Source organism: Gymnoscopelus braueri (genome assembly GCF_963280865.1).
Source record: "Gymnoscopelus braueri genome assembly, chromosome: 22".
Lineage (NCBI taxonomy): Eukaryota > Metazoa > Chordata > Actinopteri > Myctophiformes > Myctophidae > Gymnoscopelus > Gymnoscopelus braueri.
Window position 1 is genome coordinate 17,115,295 of NC_137624.1, and position 16,992 is coordinate 17,132,286.

Genomic DNA, 16,992 nt, shown 5'->3' on the forward strand with positions numbered 1-16,992 from the left:
ATATGTATGTTGTATGTATGTATGTAAGATTTGCACACATTTTCACGATCTTTAAAAATGAGCTTGTAGATCTGCTATTTCTTAATAGCCAAAAAATGTATTAAAAAAATGACACAGATGCGTTCGCCGGTCTTAATGGCTTAACCACCCTGATGAACCCTCAATCACCAGACGTGCGCACGCATCTGTCATCCATTCCCAGCACGGGCGCCCTGCCCTCCTCCTCGCCCTCCTCGGTTACGCTCTGCCCCCCACACCCACCGCCCCCTGTGGAGCGCAAGGTGCAGATAATTGACGCATTAGGGCCCGCTTTTGTCCCCCCCCTCTCTCTCTGGCACCCGGCCAAGGTTAATTTAACCTGCAATAATAAGATAGTTAAGTGTGTATCATTGTAGTTAACCCTTTTAGACCGGGGACGCATCTGTGTCATTTTTAGATTTGAGCAAAAAAAACACATTATTTTACACTTTGGGCTATTCAAAAATAGCAGATATACAAGCTTGTAGCGTGGCACCGAGTGCCGCGCTATGAGCTTGTAGATCTGCTATTTTTTTAAAATCGTGAACATGTGTGCAAATCTTTGAATATATATATTTTTAAAGCGAACATGTGTTACTCAGATCTTTGCTTCTGGGGGCCCGTGGAACAAAATATTTTTAGATGGGGGTCCTCGGCCAAATACATATCATTTTGGGGGTCCTTGACATGAAAAAGTTTGAGAACCACTGATATAGAAACATAAGTTATTTTAAAAAAACTGATTTAGAAGGCATTTGTAGAATCGGAACCTCGGGTCTTAATGGGTTAATTAAGTACATTTGTACGGTTTAATTGTTAGAATGTTTGGCGTGAGAGGGAGGACGGCGGGAGCGAGAGGAAAAGGGAAGACACGCGGCGACTGGATATGATCGTTCGTATTCATCACGTTTCATATTGTGCAATTTGAGACGCAACTCAGGGGGTAAAGATGCCTTTTGGGCACAAGCATGTTACAAAACAGCATGGTGGCGCAGGGTTTTCCAAAGGAAATTACACATTATGGCTCTGTGGCCCATAAGCTGATTATTCAATTACACTTTCATTGCGTTTGTTGGTGCGAGTTTGCGTGGAAACGTTTCCCAGTGGCAGCTGGGAAAAGAACATTTTAAAGATGGAAAGAAAAGAATGTGGGGTGGGGTGGGGCGGGGCGGTGCAGAGAGCTAGGATCCTTATATCAATGCACGGACATTATGAGAAGCTTTTTTTAAACTGTGACAATTTGTGCAAATCTTTAAATATATATATTTTTAAAGCAAATATTTGTAAAATATTTTGTTCCAGGGACCCCCAGAAGCAAAGATTTGAGTTACAAATGTTGGCTTAAAAAAAACATTCAAATATTTGCACACATTTTCACGATTTTTCTAAAATAGCAGATCTACAAGCTCATAGCGCAGCACTCATGAGCTTGTATATTTGCTATTTTTGAATAGCCCAAAGAAATCTAAAATGACAGAGATGCGTCCCCGGATTGAATGGGGTAAAGATTCTGAACATTGTTTTTAATTGTTTGGGAAATGTTCAGAATTTGTCTATAACGACATGCACGAAAAAAAAGGGATGCCATGTTCAAATTGGTTAATGATGAGGTTTGTGCTGTACGACATGCATGCATGTACATCTCTGCACTTAAACTGCAGAGCTATATTTGAGTCACTGGCCTGAGCATACGGTATGAGGCAGCTCTCAGGGCTTGGGGGGGGAAGAAAGACATTAAGGCGTATGATCATTAAATTATTAGATCCGTGGCCTTAACTTTTGGAAAGTCATTGGAGCTGACGTGCACTTTGGAACACTTTAAAAAAAAAAAAAAAACTTTGGGCCTTTGAATGTTTCATTATAGTACATCTGAGGAGAGGTTGCAGATGTAGGTCAAAAGTAGGTGGCGCGTTTGGACATTAAATTGACAGTTTCACAGACCAGACCAAAAAAAGAATAAGAGCGAGAGAACATTTTAAAGGCTATGGCTGACTGAACACTCCCTAGGAGTGAATCACTGTCTCCAGTGGTTACAAAAATGCAATGAACTGTCACACAAGTAACAATAACTTGGATGTTATTATTTTTTTTTTTTAAACATCTGTAATTAAAAAGTCAAAAGATTCAACATTGGAGTAATCTCTCAAGAACAGATCCATAGCTGCGCTTGGATCTGTCGGGAGCCTTGTTGACAACCCATGCACATTGGCTACACGTGGGCGTGCCTTCAGATCAGGAAGCAGGCCGTGCTGTACCCAATCAAATGTGTGCGGCTTGCTTCCCACTGGAAACAAACCGAAACTCATTTAACAATAGCGTCCTCGGAGTCGATAAAACCACGGAAAGTTAGTAACATTTTAACTTGCTCTTTCATCATAGAAACGAGTGGGCTTATAACCAAAACGATCCATGTTCTTTGAGAGAAATGGTGTTAGTGTGCCGTGGAGAAATATGGTCAGTGGGAATGAAAACATAGGCGCACCACCGGAAGTGGAGGGCTGAGGGCAGACCAGATAGAGGCTATTTTTTGGGGAAATCTGTGCAAATCTTTGAATATATATATATTTATTTCTTTATTTTATTAAAAGGAAAATCTAAATATTTCGTAGAATCGGAACCTCAGGTCTTTTTAAGACACCCATTTATATATTTTTTTTATCTCATATGTTTTCTGATTCATTCTTTATATATTTCGTAAAGCACTTTTAACAGATTTATTATTATTATTATGTCAGTACAGTTCGCTGCGTGGGGTGAATGGCGCAGCAGTAATAAAGGCCTACAACACCATAAGCATCAATTGCGTCAAAAAAACATGTAATGGCCGACCGGTAACATGCTGTGCTTTCAAGTGTATGAATAGCTGAAATGCATTGTAGCAGGCAATACCGTGCATGGCCAATCATACCACTTTCCCGGTTATATAGTATACTTAGACTCAGCTGAACTGTGTATTGTTCTCTGGTTGTGGGAGGTTTGCAGGAGGTTAAGCAGTGTTGCAGTAAATCCGTTCCACTCTTTTCTTGCAGCTACTGCCCACACATATATCTGTCCGGTGCCAAGAGCGCTAACAAACACACTCGCCGAGCTATCAGCCCTAGTTATCAGCCCGTCACACTGTATGGGGAAGATAAATCTAGGCAATTAAAATTTAAATTGCCGTGTGCACCGCCGTGACTCCCCCCTTTTTTTCCCTGTCTCTCTTCCATCTCTTTTCTCCACTGCCCAGCTGGACTGCCTCTGTTCATGTCGGAAGCAGCAGGAAAGGCCTGCCCCATGCATGTGTATTACTGTATATCACCAGGGATGGATGATGCACTGGTCAAACAGAGAACCTTCATACCTTATAGCAGGGGATCTTCAATGTTTTCAGGCCAAGGACCCCCTCGCTGAGAGAGAGATGAAGCAGGGACCCCCCACTATATTGTATAAAGTTGTGTTTCAGATTATACTTTTTTTGTTCTGCTCTTTTTTCCCCTCGACACATTTACCTCTTTAGCCAAAAATAGCCGATCTACAAGCTCACAACGCCTCGCAGCGCGAGGCGTTGTGAGCTTGTAGATCGGCTATTTTTGGCTAAAGTTCGCCTCGGAAAAGGGATGCTATAGGGTTCAAGCGGTTACGGTAAAACAAAAAAATCATATCACACAAAGATTTGGCCGGACCCCCTGTAGTAACTCTGAGGACCCCCTAGGGGTCCCGGACCCCCTGTTGAAGACCCCTGCTTTATGGAGAAGCTAGAACCTGCTTTCTAGTGTAATGGGACGTCCACAACATCAAGCACTATAACTATAACATATAGCTTTATAAATTGTTCTAACTCCAACTGAAAGTCCACACCATAGCCGTAAAGACGGCAGAGAGTGGTGAGTAATATAGTTATAGTTCATTGTGTGGACAGCCCATTACTGCAGTAGCTTGTTTCTGCTCTTTCTTCTTATTATATGGTTGATGGCGTGACCAGAGAGGGTTGTCAGTTTGAATTCTTGGATGCCCTGGGTAAATCTAGGTGGAGCCATTGACTGTATATAAACTGGGTGGGGCCAGTCTTGTAGTGGAGTAGAAGTAAAAGTACTGAAAATTTGAAATACTCCAGTACAGTAAAAGTACCTCAAAATTGTTCTTAAGTACAGTACTTGAGTAAATGTACTTAGTTACTTTACACCACTGGCTGTTCACTTTCATCAATGTCCGACACGCTTTCAAATCATTAGTCTCGGACATTTTGTCATTTCTGTTCACAGACAGTGGACAAAGTGTGTGCCATCTCCATTCATTAATTGCCATCTGGTTGTGTTTGTTGTAGCGTAATATATTTATCATGTGTAATGACAGAGACAAGATGCTACAGTAGGCCGTTATTAACCCATTAAGACCTGGAACGCATCTGTGTCACTTTTTGATTTGAGCTAAAAAGCATTATTTTACACTTTGGCTATTCAAAAATAGCAGATATACAAGCTCATAGCACGGCACCGAGTGCCGCGCTATGAGCTTGTAGATCTGCTATTTTTTTTAAAATCGTGAACATTTGTGCAAATCTTTATATATATTTTTTTTTACGTTAACATTTGTAACTCAAATCTTTGCTTCTGGGGGTCCCTGGAACATCATATTTTGAGATGCGGGTCGGTGGCCAAATACATATAATTTTTGGGGGTCCTTGACATGAAAAAGTTTGAGAACCAGTGACATAGTAACATACGTTTTTTCAAAAAACTGTTAGGATTTAGAAGACATTTTGTAGAATCGGCTTCAGGTCTTAATGGGTTAATGTTCTGACCGTCATGCCGGCGTGCAACAGCAATGAGGGACAGCATGTACAGAGGGAGGAGGAGTATGGTATGTTGTTGACAGATTAATTGTGGGAATAAAACAACATCACAAGCGCATCGAGTGTCAGACCAAGCACGCACAATGTCATGTCGGACAGCTATGAAGACAGCTAAACTTTTTTTAGTGAAAAGAACGATAATTCCCGTTCCCCTCAATCGAGCTTGACGAAACCATTCAAAGTAATAGGGTGACCGAATGGAACAGGGCGTCCATTGAGTTCAATGGAGACGTGGCGCCCCGTTCTGTTCGGTTCCTCAAGCTATATACTGCCTCAGGTTGTGTTCACTCATGGGCAGCAACAGTGGTGTAAAGTAAATAAGTGCATTTACTCAAGTACTGTACTTAAGTACGATTTTGAGGTATTTTTACTTTACTGGAGTATTTCCAATTTTCAGTACTTTTATTTCTACTCCACTACGTCTCAGAGGCAAATATTGTACTTTTACAACTTTTACACAACAATTATTTGAAAACGTTAGTTACTAGTTACTTTGTAGACTTTGATTATTATTACAAAACATACATTACTCACTTCAGCCCTAAATACATTTTGGCCATTTGAAAATAGCCAATCTACAAGCTCACAATGCGTCACGACGCATTGTGAGCTTGTAGATCTGCTATTTTCAAAATATTTTTATACATTTTACACATTTGAAAACTTGTGAAATGTGACATTCTGCACAATGGGTACTTTCTACTTTTGGTACTTTTACTCAAGTAAATTTAGAATTCCGGACTTTTACTTGTAACAAGAGTATTGCAGTATTGATACTTTTACTTGAGTAAAGAAATTGAGTACTTTTTCCACCACTGGGCAGCAACACAACGATAAGTACCTATGATAGGTTAGAAAAAAAGAAAAGAAAACGTCTCCAGGGGACAGACAACCAGCAGTGTTAAAGTCTTTTGGGAGATGAGGAGGGAATAGCTGACAACATTGTTTAGAAGGACCTGCTCCGTCTATTGTCACTCATTCAAACACGGGGAGGCTTTCACGTAGGAAGGGGTCAATTTGGCCAAACGCCCGAAGGACACTTTTTTCTAGTCACTTCAATCGTTTCTGTACGGTTACAAGGACACTTGCCACTGAGATAGGTACAGGCAGCAAGGTAAAAAAAATGATTTAGCATGCATCACATGTAGGATAATTCAATACTTATCGTCACGTCAGCACAACCACTTTTATTTACTATATTGGTATAAAAATGTACTTAGGAAAGAGGATGTTGTGGAAAGTGCAGAAAGTACCAAAAGTGAAAGTACTAAAATGTTTGAAAATATCTATCCGATCTACAAGCTGAGCTTGTAGATCGGCTATTTTCAAATAGCATATGTATAAAATAGGGCTAACGTGGTTAATGTATGTTTTATAATGTCATAATTTATATCTGCAAAGTAACTAGTACCTAAAGTTTTCAAATAATTGTAGTGGAGTAAAAGTACAATATTTGTCTCTGAGTGGAGTAGAAGTAAAAGTAGTAAAAGTATAGACAATTGGAAATACTCCAATAAGGTAATAAGTACAGTACTTGAGTAAATGTACTTAGTTACTTTACACCACTGGGAGAGAGAGCGAGAGTAAACAGGGGAAGAGAGAGATAGAGAGAAAGTGAGACAGAAAGGCTCCGACACACAGGAACACAACAGCTCCACGTGGACAAGTGGTCCACGGTGGCTCGCTGGTAACGGATAGGATGAGACGGTCATCCCGCGTGGGCCTCAAACAGGGACGTGAGCAAAGATGACAGTCGTAGTAGGCCAAGGACGTGAGGAGATACAGAGCAGCCCTAACTGTCCCCATTAACAATATGGCTTTGCTTTAGCTGAGACTGAGAGCGACTGGAGTGGGAGAGTTAACCCATTTAGACCGGGAACGCATCTGTGTAATTTTTTAAGATTTATTTGGGCTATTCAAAAATAGCAGATCTGCAAGCTCGTAGCGCAGCACCGAGTGCCGCGCTACGAGCTTGTAGATCTGCTATTTTTCGAAAAATCGTGAACATTTGTGCAAATCTTTTCAATATATAAATTTTTTTCAAGCAAACATTTGTAACTCAAATCCTTGCTTCTGGGGGATTCTACAAATGTCTTCTAAATCCTAACAGTTTTTTCTTTTTTTAAAAAACGTATGTTGCTATATATCAGTGGTTCTCAAACTTTTTCATGTCAAGGACCCCCAAAATGATATGTATTTGTCCACGGACCCCCATCTGAAAATATGTGGTTCCAGGGACTCCCAGAAGGAAAGATTTGAGTTAAAAATGGTGTATATATATATATTCAAAGATTTGCACACATTTTCACGACTTTTCAAAAATAGCAGATCTGCAAGCTCGTAGCGCGGCACTCGGTGCCACGCTACGAGCTTGCAGATCTGCTATTTTTTAATAGCCCAAATAAATCTTAAAATGCCACAGATGCGTTCCCGGGATTGAATGGGTTAATCTTACTGAAACTTTCCATGTAAGAAGAAGAACAACAACGTGGGGGCTTGACTCAGGCCTGCAGACAATTGAGCCTCTGCTCTGATTTCAATTAGCTAAAAAATGAAAAATGTGTCTAAAGCCGTGGCCAAGAAAAAAGACAGAAAAAACCTCTTCATGAACCAAAACTAAAAAGGCTGCCCTGCTGTTTTTTCAAATGTTTCAACATTTGTTTTGTTTGGTGGGAATAACACGATGTATTTTACATAACACACTTGACTCTACCTGAAGAATTCTGTTCATCCTCCTCCTGCGCTACCGAATCTGTCGGGAGCCCCGTTCAGGACGCGTGCGCGTTAGCCTACTAAGTGGGCGTGCCTTCAGATCAGGAAGCAGGCCGTGCTTTACCCAATCAAATAGTAGTGGGCGGGATTTACATCTGTGCGGCTCGCTTCCCACTGGAAACAAACCCAAACTCATTTAACGATAGCGTCCTCGGAGCCGACAAAAACCACGGAAAGTTAGTAACATTTTAACTTGCTCTTTCATCATAGAAACAAGGGGGCTTATAACCAAAACAATCCATGTTCTTTGGGAGAAATGGTGTTAGTGTTCCGTGGAGAAATATTGTTAGTGGGAATGAAAACATAGGCGCATCACCGGAAGTGGAGGGCAGACCAAAAACCCGGTTTCCAGTCAGCATAGGTCTACTTAATCACTCCCCCCAGAGTCAAATCAAAGGTAAAAAAAACTAAAGAGGGCGCAGTTTTTCCTTTTTATTTGACGATAGGTTCCCAGATTGAATAGAGGGTAAATACCAAGCTAAAGAACAAATAGATTGCTCTCGCTCTCCTCCCAACTACTCTATAGAATTTCCCTGCTAGCAGTAGCAGCAACAACGGTGTCTATTCAACAGGTTGATCAATACAGAGAGATACCCCAGGCCAGAAGCTTCTCCCAGACTTATCAATACACACATTGACAGGTTGGTGGATCAACACCAGCAACAAATGCAAGCCTATAAGGATCAACCATATAATTTGCTCTCATTTGAGGAGAGGAAGAGTAAAGTCGAGGTTAAGAGGATTGGGCTGCCAGTTCAAATCCCTGGGCTGTGGTAATCTACTTTGGGAAAATGATGAATAAATAATTCTCTCCCCCCTTCATGTACAGCAGGGGTTCCCAAACTTGTTCAGCTGGAGACCCAAAAGAGACATGTGGTGTCTCCTAAACGTGCAAAAAATACATTATGGATTTAACCACTTAAAAGGGTAAGACCACTTTAGTAGAGGTTTGGGTTGAGTAGTTACCTTGCCATGATGTAACTCCAAAGGTGGGCAAGAAATCAAAAATAATTGCTCCATTGATTAGAAATTGATAATTCAAAATATGCTCCTCATTGACTTACATTGTACGGTAAAACTGCTCTCAAAGTCACTCTTTTAGCACATAAATGAACCCAAACAAACGTTTTCTACTTATTAAAAATGGCAAATCAACAGGAAGTTGACATTTTTATTTAAAAAAAAAAACAGTACTGGGTTTGGTGATGTTCTATATTGTCTGAATCAACTTTGTTTGCGTTCGTTTTTGTGCTAAAAGAGTGACTTTGAGAGCTGTTTTACCGTACAATGCAAGTCAATGAGGAGCATATTTTGAATTATCAATTTCTAATCAATGGAGCAATTATTTTTTATTTCTTGCCCACCTTTGTAGTTACATCATGGCAAGGTAACTACACAACCCAAACCTCTACCAAAGTGGTCTTGCCCTTTAAGCCCCATTTCAAAAACGGTGAAAATATCAGACGTACAAGCTCACAATGCTGGCTAATTTAACTATTTTTGAAATGTAATATTTTTTTGTGAGAGTGTGTGTGTGTGGGGGGGGGGGGGGGGGTCATTTAAAAAAAATTATTCACGTCACAAACAACCCATAATAAAAATCACACCCAGTGTGAAGTGGGCGGTGTGGTCATCACAGTGATGGAAGCTCACTTTAAAAAAAAGTGTTTTTTTTAAGTGCATAGTCCTATTTATAGGTTATTAGTTTCATCATGTGTCTCGCTAGCCAATCACAGTGCTGAATAGAGTCAGCCAATCACAGTACAGCTAGGGGTGTACTAATGCTAGGGGTGTACTAATTATGAGCCAATCACAGTACAGCGAAGGGTGTACTAATGAGGTGTCCCAACCCCACTTATAGGGGCGGCTACACCGCCCAAAAACTGGCCCACAACGTTAAAAAAAGGGTCTTGACCCTATGTTTAGGAAACACTGATCAGCATCAGCAAGATGCCATTGAGCAAGGCATGTTACCAGCTTGATTGATGACCCCCCATGTCTGAATTCACCCAAAAAATGACTTATTTTTCTATCAATCACTCAGAGAGATTTTTTTTTTTCCCATTCCTAAGCTAATAAAAATCTCCATGAATTCAATGCTTCATGGGCTGTGTAATTGATTTGGGTGAACTACTCCTTTAAGGAAGGTGTTTCTTGTTGTGGCTGGTGAACACATTGTACATACTGTACTATAGGCACAAGAGAAATGCAATACATTAACAGCTCTTCCCATGTGAATGGGGTTTCGATAAAAATGAAAGGTCTGAGGTATAAAACAAACGCATACACATTTCACAATTCAGCCATCAAAGCCTCAGGGCGAGGTAAATGCTTTTGTGCCTGGCATTCTCCTGTGCCCCCGTTTTCCCTCCGTCAACGGGTAGTAGCCAATCACTGATCTCTGATCCATGACAATATAGTGTGGGTTTTCCATGTCCTTCCCTGCTGGCCCTCACCTTAACCAACCATGTGGAATAATAACACTTACATCTCACTTATACCAGTCAGTCACAGCACAATACAGCTGCTGTGCCCAGATAATGCAAATGAGCAGATAAGGACTGGAGTGATAACCTCACACACACACACACACACACACACACTTGCACACAAAAGGTGGGCAAACACGCTCGTAGATATACGCAGTAAGAATATAAATACATGTCCACACACATACACAGGAGATGTTAACCCATTAAAACCCGGGAACTCAATTTAACCATTATTTTATACTTAGCTATTCAAAAATAGCAGATCTACAAGCTCGTAGCGCGGCAGATCTGCTATTGTGGGCAAGTCTTTGAATATGTACACTATATTTTTTAAAGCGAACATTTTTTATCTCAAATCCTTTCTTCTGGGGATTCTACAAATGTCTTCTAAATCAGTAAAACGTATGTTGCTATACATATCAGTGGTTCTCAAACTTTGTCATGTCAAGGACCCCCAAAATGATATGTATTTAGCCACAGACCCTCACAATCTAAAAATATCTTGTTCCAGGGACCCCCAGAAGCAAAGATTTGAGTTAAAAGTGTGTAATATATATATATATATATATATATATATATATATATATATATATATATATATATATATATATATATATAAGATTTACACACATTTTCACGAATTGCTCCCTCAAAAATAGCAGATCTACTGTACAAGCTACGAGCTTGTAGATCTGCTATTTTTTAATAGCCCAAAGAAATCGAAAAAATGACACGGTATGCGTTCCCGGACTGAAAGGGTTAAGGATGCGATGGAGCTGGCAGCCGGCCGCAAATCCAGGGCCTGGTGAACCCCCCCATATGAGGCGGTAGAGATACGAGGATGATGAAGTCTCTGAGGTATGGTGGTGGTGGTGGTGAAGGTTTAGCGTGATAAACAGAACAGCTTTTTTCCATCTGCCAGAGAGAGGAAACAGCCTGAGCAGCGCACAGGCGTGACAAGAGCGGCGCTCTGCATGCGCCACACCCAGGAACAAGCTTATGCAAAGTGTCCAAACGGACAAGAGAGCGATAGAGCGAGCACGAGAGAGAGAGAGAGAGTGCGTGTGTGTGTGTGTGTGGGGGGGGTGGGCGGGCTTCGGGGACAGACAGACACGGCTCATTTTTCACAAGCGGCTTTCGCTTTGTGATAAAAGCTCCACTCACTTCCTGGACTATCCATCTCTCTAATGGTGCTACCCACCTCTTATCCAAAAACCCAATGTAAATATAATCGGTTATATCCTGCAATTTGTGCATGTGTGTACCTGTATGTCTGCCTTTGTTTGTCTGTCTCTCTCTGTGCGTGCGTGCGTGCGTGTGTGTTTACGTGAGCCTGTTTGTGTGTGTGTTTACTTTGCACATGTGTGCACGTGTTTCTGTGTATGAGAGAGAGAGAGGGAGAGAGGGAGGACTGGCAAAGCAATAAACCAGAGCAAAATGCTTTAATAAAGTCCATTGTGGCACAAAATACGAAGCCAGCCTCAAATAGTTTCTGCCTGATTTAGTTTATAGACTACACAAACCTGCTTTATCGTGAATATATGGCACCCTTCACAAAATGCCATGGAAGAGGATAAATCAACCCGGTAATCCAATGCTTGCATGTGTGTGTGTGTGTGCCTGCCTGGTGTGTATGCCCCCCCCCCCCCCGCTGTGTGTGTGTGTGTGTGTGTGAGAGTGAGAGAGCATGTCTCTGCGGTCCACTACACACTCGGTCACTAATCAGTGATGGACTGAATGCTAATTGTAAACACTGTGGGCGTTGTTGTCACGGTGATAGTTGAGGGAGCTAGAGAGCAGGCTTCTCCTCTAGGCGTGACTGTGTGTATGTGCTAACCTCAATTTAAACAACCACAATTGCCAAACGTGAACTCCCTGATCTCATCATATCTCACACAAAAAACCTCATCTAATCCACTCAATGCCTTCTGTCTACTCCAGAATGTTGAATTCAGACGGGACGCGTTGCCACCAGTGGGAATATTTCACGAGAATCGCGTGAAGGTTCGTCGTTTCCAGCGACTTAGCTTCGAATCAATGCAAAATGACAAGTATTATGCTCAGTTTATATTTAGTTGTGCGCTGGTGTTGCACGCCAAAATAATAGCAGATGTGACGCATTGTGACTTTGTAGATAATTTAACCCATTAAGAACTGAAGCCGAAGTCTCCTAAATCCCAACAGTATTCTGAACAACGTATGGTTTCTATATCAGTGGTGCTCAATCTTTTTCATGTCAAGGACCCCCAAAATGATATGTATTTGGCCACGGACCCCCCCCCCCCCCCCCATCTCAAAATATGTTGTTCCAGGAACCTCCCAGAAGCATGAGCTTGTATATCTGCTATTTTTGAATAGCAGAAAAGTGTAAAATAATGCTTTTTAGCTCAAATCAAAAAGTGACACAGATGCGTTCCAGGTCTTAATGGGTTAATGTTCAGCACGCGACACCACAAACAAGTATGAATCGAATGTTCTGGTGGCACAGGGGTGTAGGGAGGGTTAACTGGCACAATGACTAAATTGGAGAAAAGGGTGTAGAAATACTACTCTAAAAGTAGAGGGGAAAAAAAGGAAAATTGACTACGAAGAAGACTCAAACTCGCCGTCATTATGAGACATGAAGTAATGCACAATATTGGTTACAGTTCTGCTGTAACAGTGTCACCACATCATTTCAATTGAAATACCAGCCGAGGCCTTTTCTCTATATTTACCAATGACCGCAGTTACATGAGGGGGTTTCCCCAGAGCTGGAGCGTCATGAAAAAAAAATGTTCGCCCCAGTATGATTCTCCAATTCCAGCTGCATGTGTACGTCTGAAAATGCCCTATAAACAAACAGTGCTCTGTCCTCACTTCCTCTGCCCTAGTTCAACAGCAGTAGCGCAGGACGCTTCAAGAGCACCCAAAGGTTTGGCTGAATTTGAATTTGTTTAAAAAGTTTTATTTTTCTTTTCTTTACAGTCTTAGTGCAGTGTTCAATCCAAGTTAAAGCTACAATCAACTGAATTGGGAGAAAAAGTGGAAAGGATAATTGGCTACTCAGCCAATAGAGAATAATAAAAAGATTTATCATATTTTTTTACACACACACACACACACACACACACTTTTTTCTTTTAATAATTTACAGGATTTCTTACTGTATGGTGTGTGTGTGTGATATGAAATGTGAGCTTACCATAATTCACAGTAATACTTAATCATATTCAAGGGCTTTTGGAGAGAAATTAGACTTTCAGTTTAGAGCACTGCAGAGGTGTGTGTGTCTGTGTCCAGCTGACGCTCATTAATGTTATATGCATCAAGGCAATTATGCTTCTGCACTGTCAAATAGGTCAAAATCGGCCCGGACAGTTGGCGTAACCATCTGGGCACCTAGGCTGATAATCCAGCCTGACAGCGGGTGGCCGGCTCTCTCCCCGTTTCCTGTCAGTCTACTATCCTATCAATAAAGACAGAAAAAGCTCCAAAAATATATTTAAAAAAAAAATAGGCCAACATCTAATCTAAGATTAGTGGGACTCATTCAAATGACCACCAGTGAGTCCCGGGACTCACTTCATTGAAAGCCTAACACCACTGTATTATATTAGGTTTATTAGATACTATATTGATATTATAGCTAGTTTATTTCATTGGGAATACTTTAAGTTTGCATGATATGCAGGCACCCCCCTCCCTGAACATTGTTAATTCCCCTTAACTCATTGACTGCCAATGACGAGATTCTCGTCGTGGTGTTTTTTTGTGGTTTACGATAGAGGGCGCTCTTCCGCAGCCTGTGAATGATGATGATGATGATGATGATGAGTACAACCAGAAATCCCTTGATCACAACAAAATGAAGCTGGTTGTCGTTTAGTATCCATCCTCCTCTGCTTTCTGTTGCTTTTTGGCGAAAACAAGCCACATTCAACTGCCCATAACTATGGAACGGATTATCTCGACGGCACGTGCTGAAACCATGCCCAAATGTGGAGTAGTCGTACGTCATAGATGAGCCGTAGACCGGCCACATGAAGTCCGAGATCCACATGAACCCAACGCCATTATTAGAACCCCATCTTGTTTCGTTTTGCTCTTGTTCTTCTAGCCGTGGCCAGGGTTGCCAGATCTGCTTATTATAATTTCCCGGCAACATTTTATTTGAAAATAACTGATCTACAAGCTCACAACGCGTCGCGATGCGACGCGTTGTGAGCTTGTAGATCTGCTATTTTCAAATAGCTGATGTACTGTACATGTTAAAGTGCTCATGTGGCCCATAGTCGCTTCTTTTGGGCTGGTTTTCCTAGACCTGGTTGCTTGTTTCTCTCACAGAATCTGCCAACACTGGCCGTGGCACTGCCCCAATCAGACGACTAGGCGGTGGGAGCAGCGGAGCAGGCTAGTCCTCCGTAGCGGGCTGGGCACTCCAGTCCTCGGAGAACACCTCGCCCGTGGGCAGCTTGGCGGGAGCGTCGGCAGCGGGGAACTGCTGGACGGGCACAGACGGACTAGCCGCACCCCCCTCGGGCCAGTCGGTCACCTCGACGGCCGGGGCGGACCACTCCCCCCGGAATTCCTCCTTGACGACGGCCTTCTCGGCCTCGGCCTGCTGCTCCTCCTTCTCGATCTCCTCGGGGTCCCTGTAGAAGTAGAGATCGGGCATGACGGCCCAGGGGTGCTCCCTGGAGATGGCGCCCTTGAACCGGAGCACCTCCCGGGTCAACATCCACCACATCAGACCCACGGAGTGGTGGCTCTTGTTGTTGCAGGGGATGGCGATGTCCACGTATCTGAGCGGGGAGTCGGTGTTGCACAGAGCGATGGTGGGGATGTTGACGTAGGAGGCTTCGGTCAGCATGTGACAGTCGTCGCGCGGGTCCGTCACGATCAGAAGGCGGGGCTCCGTGAAGTCCGAACAAGCCTGGTGATTGGTGAAGGTCCCGTTGGTGAAACTGCCTTTGACGGTGGTGGCGCCGGTGGCGGAAGCAAACTTCAACACGGCCCTCTGCCCGGTGCTTCTTGACGATATGACGCAGACGTCCGCCGGGTTCTCGATGGCGACGATGGCCCTGGCGGCCAACAGCAGCTTCTCCCAGGTCTTCCCCAGGTTGATGATATGCACGCCATCGCTCTTTCTCTTGTAGATGTACCGCTCCATCTGGAAGTCCACGCTGTGTTCTCCCAGGTGGGTGGAAGCGGACAGGAACTTCCGCACGTCATCCTGCTTCAACTGAAGGACATCCAGACCTCCGGACATGGTGACTAAGTTGTTGAGCACTGTATCAAAATCCGACAACACGGTCAAAAGCAGGCATATGTCTTTCTCAATACCTTATATAGCCTGACCAGAGCTCTGGTCTGTTGTCACACGTAACACATGCCATTGTCAGCATTGCCTAACAATGCCGATTTGCACAGGCGCCCTTGCGGTTCATCTAGATGTCCTGAATTTGTGATTGTACCTGGGCGATGCCCGCTGGGAACGCAACGCACGCCCCTCTGATTACGCAATACCCATTGTCAGAGCACTTAGCACTCTTAATGGCACTGGATCCACTGAATTTCGATGACACTTTCCAGCCAGAACAGCTAATGCTAACGGAAAGCTAATCACTGCCAGGGGTTCTGTGTGACCTACATGATCTCTCTCTGCTGTTCTCTTTTCCACTGAAATAAAAAACAGTTTGGATTCATTGATCAGACCTTAAAGGAGTACTTCACCCGAAAATGCCTTTTTTTCTATCATCATAAAACACTGCTTTTTCGCTGAATATAATATAGAGAAAAGATTTTAGGGGGGTAAAGTACTCCTTTAAGTGGGCCAGGGAAATATGCGTGATCTGCAGCAGACCAGACCTACTTCGCCTCCTGGAACTCCACTCGAGTTTGAGGAAAACGAGATGCTGCATCTCAAGGGGCTTATCCTCCGGTTAAATTTCTAAATAAAACGAAGGGCCTTGAGACCGGTATTGACGATGTGATACGTTATAATTGAATGGATGCATAGTCGGTTAGTCCGGTCAACTTGATGATCTTAGTCAGAACTGTCATGGTACTTTGATCAAGTAGACAATGAGTGCATTGCGTCTGTGTGTTTGGGGTAGGTCACCCCGGCCTGGCAGAACATGAGCTCCACTGATATGACTGACTCCACTGATACTAGGCGTAAGCTACTGTATGCGTTTATCCACTACTGGTGTGCAGGCGGTTATTACTGAATTGCTGGCGCAAACTGCAGCAGGTTAACTTGCTGTGTTAACCCTTTAAGACCTGGAACGCATCCGTGTCATTTTTTTTATTCGAGCAAAAAAGCATTATTTTACACTTTGGCTATTCAAAAATAGCAGATATACCAGCTCATAGCGCGGCACTACGAGCTTGTAGATCTGCTATTTTTGAAAAATCGTGAAAATGTGTGCAAATCTTTGAATATATATATTCTTTTAATGCGATTTTTTTTTTACTAAAATCTTTACTTCTGGGGGGTCCCTGGAACAAAATATTTTGAGATGGGGGTCGGCGGCCAAATACATATCATTTTGGGGGTCCTTGACATGAAAAAGATTGAGGACCACTGATATAGAAACGCACGTTTTTTTCAGAATACTGTTGGGATTTAGGAGACATTTTGTAGAATCGGCTTCAGGGAATAGTTATGCTGCTATAGGCTGCTGGGGGACTTCCAATGACTCACTGAGCTCCTCTCCTCTCACTCTCCATCTGCATGCATTCATGTCTCATCAATGCACTTCTGGACTTCTCCAGAGTTTTTCTGCTTACTCTCACAGGCTTCCTTGGATTGTGATCGGAGGACCCAGAGGCAGTGTGGATCGAGGGTTTTTCATGGAGTATGCCTGCGGTCGGACTGTTATTATAGTTATC

The 16,992-nt window shown here is 42.8% G+C and overlaps 1 protein-coding gene and 1 pseudogene across 6 annotated transcripts in view; both read right to left on the reverse strand.

Moving 5' to 3' along the window:
- Positions 1 to 16,992, reverse strand: part of vav2 (vav 2 guanine nucleotide exchange factor) — a 328,621-nt gene that overhangs the window by 281,354 nt on the left and 30,275 nt on the right. The window lies entirely within an intron of this gene.
- Positions 14,484 to 15,367, reverse strand: LOC308078081 (small ribosomal subunit protein uS2-like; annotated as a pseudogene). Its single transcript has one exon. The product of its transcript is annotated as a small ribosomal subunit protein uS2-like (transcript).